Raw genomic sequence first — 7,383 nt, forward strand, 5'->3', positions numbered from 1 at the left:
ACCACATGGATCGTGTCATATCATTTAAATATGAATACTACTGTTTGTAAATACTGACTGTACCTATAGAAAGGCTTACTGCTACCCGAACCTGCCCGGCCACGTAGGTAAGTACCTACGTGCGAACGTACTACGATGCACCACATCAGTTTTTTTGCTCAATAATGACAACATAAATTATAGTAACCTGTGACGGAAGAGTTTCGAGTACGAACGTCTTGAGGCAGTCGGACTATTGAGATAGTCTAACGTAGGAAGGAACCTAATCGCCAGTATCATAGCCTAACATGTGATCATCCTAACATTATTCTCTTCAAAGCGCTGACAGAACTTTCCCTCAGGACAGTGCGATAATTCTCCTATTGTAATGGCAAAACCATAAAAACGTTAGCTGAAAATTGTTGCAAATATATTACATTAAATTTACAATAAACATTGTCAATGTTATAAATACCTATTAGAAAGCTACCGTTAACAAGCGGTACCTAGTTATTTTGTTGTTTGTTCATGTTTCATATCAAATTTATTTATTTTTTTAGCAATGTAATTCTAAACCTAGGGATCATAATTACTCCATTACGGTATGTTGTTGCCAAAATTAAAAATCGCAGGTATCCGTTTTCATTCTAGCAAAGGTATTATTTTTCAGTAGCTTAAATTGGGAGTCGCATTTTTTTCGGATTTGTACCAAGCGTCGGGATTCAACGAATGCGGTCGCTTTTTGTGTTTGTTTATTTTTACTACACGACTACATGCCTACGTCCTTGATTGGATTTAGGCCGCTTACGAAGGTTAGCTTCAATAAAGAAGAAATACAGACTGCTTAATGTCCTAAAGTGATAGTAACACAAAATCCGGCGGCCCTCCCGAGCCTTGTTAAAGTTATAATTGCTACCTCTAACATACATCGTAAATTTTATAGCTTTTTTGGTACTGCAGAAGTGGTGTTAACGGAATTGGTATAGATAATCCCAACTGAATAAAGGTTAATATTAACGTATTTTAATTTTTAACAAGCAGAAACGTCTGCGAACGATGCTATTAAGCTTAGAATAAATTTAAAAGTGGAATACTGTCTTGGGTGAGACTTGAACTCACGTTCAATTTTTCCACTTTAAAATTTATTCTAAGCTTAATATTAACTTAACGCTAATTATTAATTATTAGGGTTGAAATTGTTTATACCAATTCCGTTAACACCAGTCCGCTGCACCGAAAATGCTATAAAATTTACGATGTCAGGTAATAAATAAAGTACCTAACATTAATGTTTGCCGATCCGAATATAACTCTAGTCCGACCGCCATGTTCTCAATAACATTCTAATAAAACACAATCAATGCTAAACCGACCCAGCTCACGATCGGCTTGAACCCAATTTGTCCGATAAGGGCCCTTGTAGGGATAATTTTGATACGTTAATCCACCTTGGGATGGACATTTCCTTGGGGATGAATGCAATTAGACTGAGGGTAAAGGAAACAGTGAATTGGAAGAAATGATATTAGACTTATTACTTACAAATGTTTTATATATTGGTAAGATAATACAATTAAATTATAAAACCGCTTATTTTATTTATCAAATGGATTAGGGCGTTTAATTCATATTTTGTTAGAGTTTTACACTTGTCTTCTTACAATAATAGCAACAAAAGCAAACCGATAAAGTAACGAAAATAATAATACATAGCTAATTTAGATTATATTATCAAACTTATATACACTTATTACTTATTACTTGGAGGCCAAGACACACTTTGAGTCGCTGCGCCAGAGGAGTAAGTAAGTAGTAGGTATTATACTTATACCGGGTGTGGCCTGTAATATGAGCAAAAAAAAAACTAGTACAGCCTACACTTATGCTGCAATATACCTACGTAGTATTGTATTTTGTAAAAATATATACATATATACCTGATGCCACCGACAATGACTATTTTATATATTGTGTGTCTCATTAATAAGTTATGTTTTCTTTACCTATATTATAAGCGAGTTAAATATTTTCAAATATCTATTTCAATTTTGTTAACAGGTACGTCTACAGTGTGAGTATTTTATTTTAATACAGAGTGTTAATTTGATTAAATTAAGATTATGATATTATGAAAACTATAGTTATATTTAACAATGTTACATTTATTTTAAGAGAGCCCAGTCTAGCATTTGAACTGGAGCCGAGACGCATTAAATATGAACGTGATTTTGAGAGCTTCGATGAACTTTGTTGGGTTTGCATTTCAGTGGTTAAATGTGTAGAATAGACCCAAAACAGGATTTTAATAAATTAACCGGGTTTAAGAAATACCTAATTTATTTATACTTGAACTCGGGCCACCGTAAAACTAGGTAATTAAAAACTACATAATATTTAAATACATAGTTTAAAAAAAAAACAAGTTACAACTAAACATAATGCTCAGAAAAATTAGAAGCTCCGTTGTTATAAAATAAAAGGATATGGTCTTTGGATACAAGCATCAGGACAGCAATTCAGCTAATTTAGGTTTTTTATATTTATTGATAACATTAAAAACATAACGAAGAACAAGACACACGTCATAAATGCGTAAAAAATGTAACTATAATCAAAGAGAATGACTAGAGGAATATTGTCAAAGTAAATTAAAATGTAGTCAGTACACTTACTGCCATCTTTCGACACAAATGATTAACACTTTTAGAACGCCATTTGACTTTGTTCCTTATTTTTTCACTGATATGTGTTAAATTTGTTAAATGTCAAAAAGTATCGCCATCTATTCGACGATAGGCCAACGGTATGGCGCCATCGCTCGAAAAGATGGTCGTGAAGATCGAAAAATGTTACTGACTACGTAATTTACTTTGGCAATATTCCTCTATTTGAAATTCTCCTTGCTATAATATCAAAGAGGGCTATTCTCGGAGTTTCTCTACGTGATCGAATCAGAAATGAGGAGATCCGTAGACGAACTAAAGTCACCGACATAGCCCACCGGATTAGCAAGCTGAAGTGGCAATGGGCAGGCCACATTGCACGCAGAGAATATGGCCGATGGGGTTGAAAAGTGCTCGAGTGGAGACCACGGACTAGCAAGCGCAGCGTAGGACGTCCACCCACAAGATGGACAAACGACCTTGTTAAGGATGACTCACGTTAGACTGGGCCGTGTCCGGGCCGGAGCTTCCGGCGCTTACTTTTCTATGACATGACAGGCGATCACGTGATGCCTTCCATAGAAAACGATGCGCCGGAAGCTCCGGTCCGGACACGGCCCGGTCTAACGTGAGTCATCCTTTAAGGTCGCCGGAAGACGCTGGATGCGGGTCGCTTCTAACCGGCACGTATGGAGGTCCAAGGGGGAGGTCCTATGTTCAGCAGTGGACGTCTTATGGCTGAGATGATGATAATGATGATGATAATCTTTAAAAACCGTATTTGTGATTATCTAAACGTACCGTAATTATCTACGGGCTGTAGACGCTGTAGTAGGTACTTTAACATAAGACCACAAGCCATAATGAGAAATAAACCGCGATAAAGCATGCAGCTTCACATGCAATCAGTGCCATCTATAATAAGCTGCTTACCTGCTTTGATCACACAAGAAAGGAAAAAAAATGTTACAGCAAGTGTTTGTTAAGCTTTTTTATACCGGGTGTGGCCTATAATACGAGCAAAAAATTAAACTGTAGGCTGTACTCCTCATACTGACCAACATTTGTTCAGCAACTTTTAAAAATAACTTGTGGTTTGATTTTTAATACACTTTAAAGTTTATTCTAAGACGCAACGTATTGCGAATTTTGTTATGTTTAAGGCGTGACAATGCAACGTCAATCACAATGATATGGCGTGGCGATGGCGTCCATTGAAGATAATATTTATTTTGTATGAAAAATAGGGAGTCTAAATACTTCATAATTTTTTTATGTTGTTGAACAAAAGTGTCACCGTTTGAGGAGTACAATCTATGTTTTAAATATTTGCTCGTGTTACAGGCCACACCCGGTATACAATCAAGAATAGTACTTATAAAGCCCGAGGTTATTTGAGTAGAAAATACAACAAAGGACTAGATTAACTTTCTTTGCATCTTATTATTAGTTATTGTTATTGGTGCAGAAGGAAGAAGTTTGTGTATAAATTGATGTTGACACTGAATAATAAACAATTTATTAATAGTAAACAGTGGTTTTAGTCAACGTGTAAATGGGTCAAACAGAAAACTGTGTTACGTCTTTCCTGTAGACATACACAAGAGTTAAGGGTAAGGGCTATAAAGGGTAATTTTCTTATTTAACCCTTATCCACGTGAAAAGGTCCTCCTTATTTTTGCAGAACTATGATAAAATCATTACTTACATGCCTACAAGCTGTTAACTATTGCCCACAGGAGAGAATAATGTACAGTTCGCGCGAACACACTAGTTTTCTCTCCTGTGGGCAATAGTTAACAGCTTGTGGGCAAGTAAGTAATGATTTTATCATAGTTCTCTAAATAAAAGGAGGAACTTTTCACGTGGATAAGGGTTAAATAAGAAAATTAAACTTTATAGCCATTAACTCTTGTGTGTGTCTACAGGAAAGACGTAACACAGTTTTCTGTTTGACCCAAATATCAGGAAGAAGCGTTTGCAAATTGGAACCTGCAAATCAGCCTGTTTTCATTCCACTCACGAATTTATAGTAAACTATTACTAAAAACCCTTACAGCGATAATTCTACTATCTTTGTCTCGATCAGGAAAATAGAGAATAAAGGATCTCTATCTCTAGACCGGGCCGGGCCTGGGCCGAGGCGTCCGACATGTCATTTTCTATGACGGCTGTTCTATGATCGGTGATCACCTGGTGCTTTCCATAGAAAACGTTACCGAGTTATTTTCCTGTTTATGTGCCTCTTAAATTAATAATAAACACTGTAAACAAAATCTCATCCAGTTAATCCTTAAATTGACAAAGATTGTGGAAGTTCGTGAGTTCAAGCCTCCCCGGAGCTCAATAGTAGTAATGATTCTATTAAAAATAAAAATAATGCAAAAAGACGAGCAAACGTTATGTGACTCCTCTGTCCCGTTGCCAATTTAAGGGTTAAATGAATATTTTAAAATTTGAAAGTATATTATCTCTTATAGCTATTATTATTTAATTTAATTTTAATATTTGTATAACAGTTCATTAATTCATAAATTAACTATGAACAAAAAAAATTAACACTATGCCACAGTGGCAACATATACTTAATTTGCTTTAAGGGATAAGTTCGCCTTTGTACTAATGACGAATGTTATTTTTCCTGTTTTGTTTTGATTTTTGTAGAATAAAATGTTTTACAACTACTACTACTTATGTATAATATTTTAAACTTTCGCGTTTTGAACACATATTAACTCACATTATAGACCAAAATCCATGATAGGTCAAAATCCATGAGGAATCTGTGTTTTGACATTTTGCTGGGACATCAGTCAGCCGCGACCACGACAAGTGAAACCTGTGTCAAAACGTCGGTAAATCAAGGTAATTGAATATAATTCTCGTTAGAGCCGTCTATAATGTGAGTTACTACTATGTATACTTGTATATGTATTAAAGACAACGCTCTTAGGGCGCTAACACGGTGATTGAATACTGGGATTAAAAAAGCATTAGCAGTTTTCGGCGATTAACAGCTCTCTAATGGGACATTATAAATAGCCGGTTCGAAATTTACAGCTCAAGTGGGCATTGACGCGGCTTTGAAGATAAGTTAAGTACAAGAGAGCTTACAAAATAAAACACAAGAAAATTAATACTTAGTGTTTTTATTTTAGATAATGTACTTAAAAAGAAAAATAACGCATGATAACTTAGCCGATTTTTACTTAAATTTACTGACCAAGGGAAATAAAGGGTTAAAGCCGATTTTTATGACATTTGACTTTTCAACACGCACGCACATGAGATTTTCTGTGACTTTTAAAACACTTTAAAAGGCCATAATGAAGGACTTTCCAGCTTTTTATCTCTCATTCCGAGGTTGACTCCCTTTTTCGGCTAAATTTGCATGGGTTGTAGAATTGTAGATATACAAGTATTAAATATCTGAGGCTTATTCATATGACGAGGTTTTTTTTTCATTCTATACAATGTACTATGCATTCAGCCATACATGCGTTCAGCCAGCTCTCTCCCCGTTCAGTACCATGGTTATTCCTAACGGATTGGGTACCCCTATAATAATATTAAAGAAATAATTAACTTACTAGGTGTTTATTATACTGCGCCAATTGCGCCATATACTGCGCTGAGCAATATAAAATCCATTACGTAAATTAAGAAACAGACAAGTCATTTTATTATAACGCGTTGGATTTCTGCCTGTTTCAGTATAATTTATTATCAAAATGACAAAAGAAAATATCAAGCGGATTCATTTGATTAGTGAAATAAAGCAATACATTGACTAATGGAATAGGTACGAGTAATACATTTGAATTATTGCATTTAGAAATGGCGTAGAAAACTTTGATATTCGGATGACAACTGTCGACTCGATTCGGAAAATGAATTAGATTTCTACTAGACTTCAACAAGTTACGATACGGATAATTTAAAGATATTTGTAAGATAGATATGTCAAATTTGACGTTTCCGCGATTCTGACATTTCGAACGAACGATTTCGACAAGATATGACTTAGATATTCAAGTCACATCTAGTCAATATCTAATGTAGATCTAGTTGATCTCTAAATCGGCTCAAGATCTTGTGATTATCTCAAAATCCGAATAGGCCTGTATAGCAGCATTACTATTATCAAAGATATATTGATTGAGTAAGATGGGTAAAACCTAAGACAATTTCGTGCTTCGAATTTGACAGGTAAACGAGATGGCGCTGTACAGCTCCATACATTTTGCGGTAACTCTGATTGTCAAAAGTTGACGTTTGACAATTAAGTGACTGCAAAATATATGGCGGAGTACAGCGCCATCTGTTTTGGTTGTCAAACTAAGGGGCACGTTTTTTTCTTAGACTTTACCCCTCTATTACAATATATTATCTTTGCTATTATTGTACGTACCGTACAAATAGCCATACATTTGACGTCCCCCTCCCCCGCAAAAATCAGCAGACTGTTTTGTAAAGAAAATTACACGGCGTTCCAGTTACTAAATGCTCTAAGGCCTTGATGCATCAATGCCATAGTGAAAAATTGACAAAAACTGTTTAAGGCCTAGTATGTATGTCTAGGGTAACTTACCCTATGGTTTAGAATGACCTTACGCACTATTGTAACTGAATTGCTAGACAGTAGTTATACTAGTAATGGCTAATATTCCATGACATTAATGTTATTATTTATCAACAACATAGTTACTACAAGAACATAGTAAAAGTGAATTTATCTATT

This window comes from Cydia fagiglandana, chromosome 2 (genome assembly GCF_963556715.1).
Source record: "Cydia fagiglandana chromosome 2, ilCydFagi1.1, whole genome shotgun sequence".
Classification (NCBI taxonomy): domain Eukaryota; kingdom Metazoa; phylum Arthropoda; class Insecta; order Lepidoptera; family Tortricidae; genus Cydia; species Cydia fagiglandana.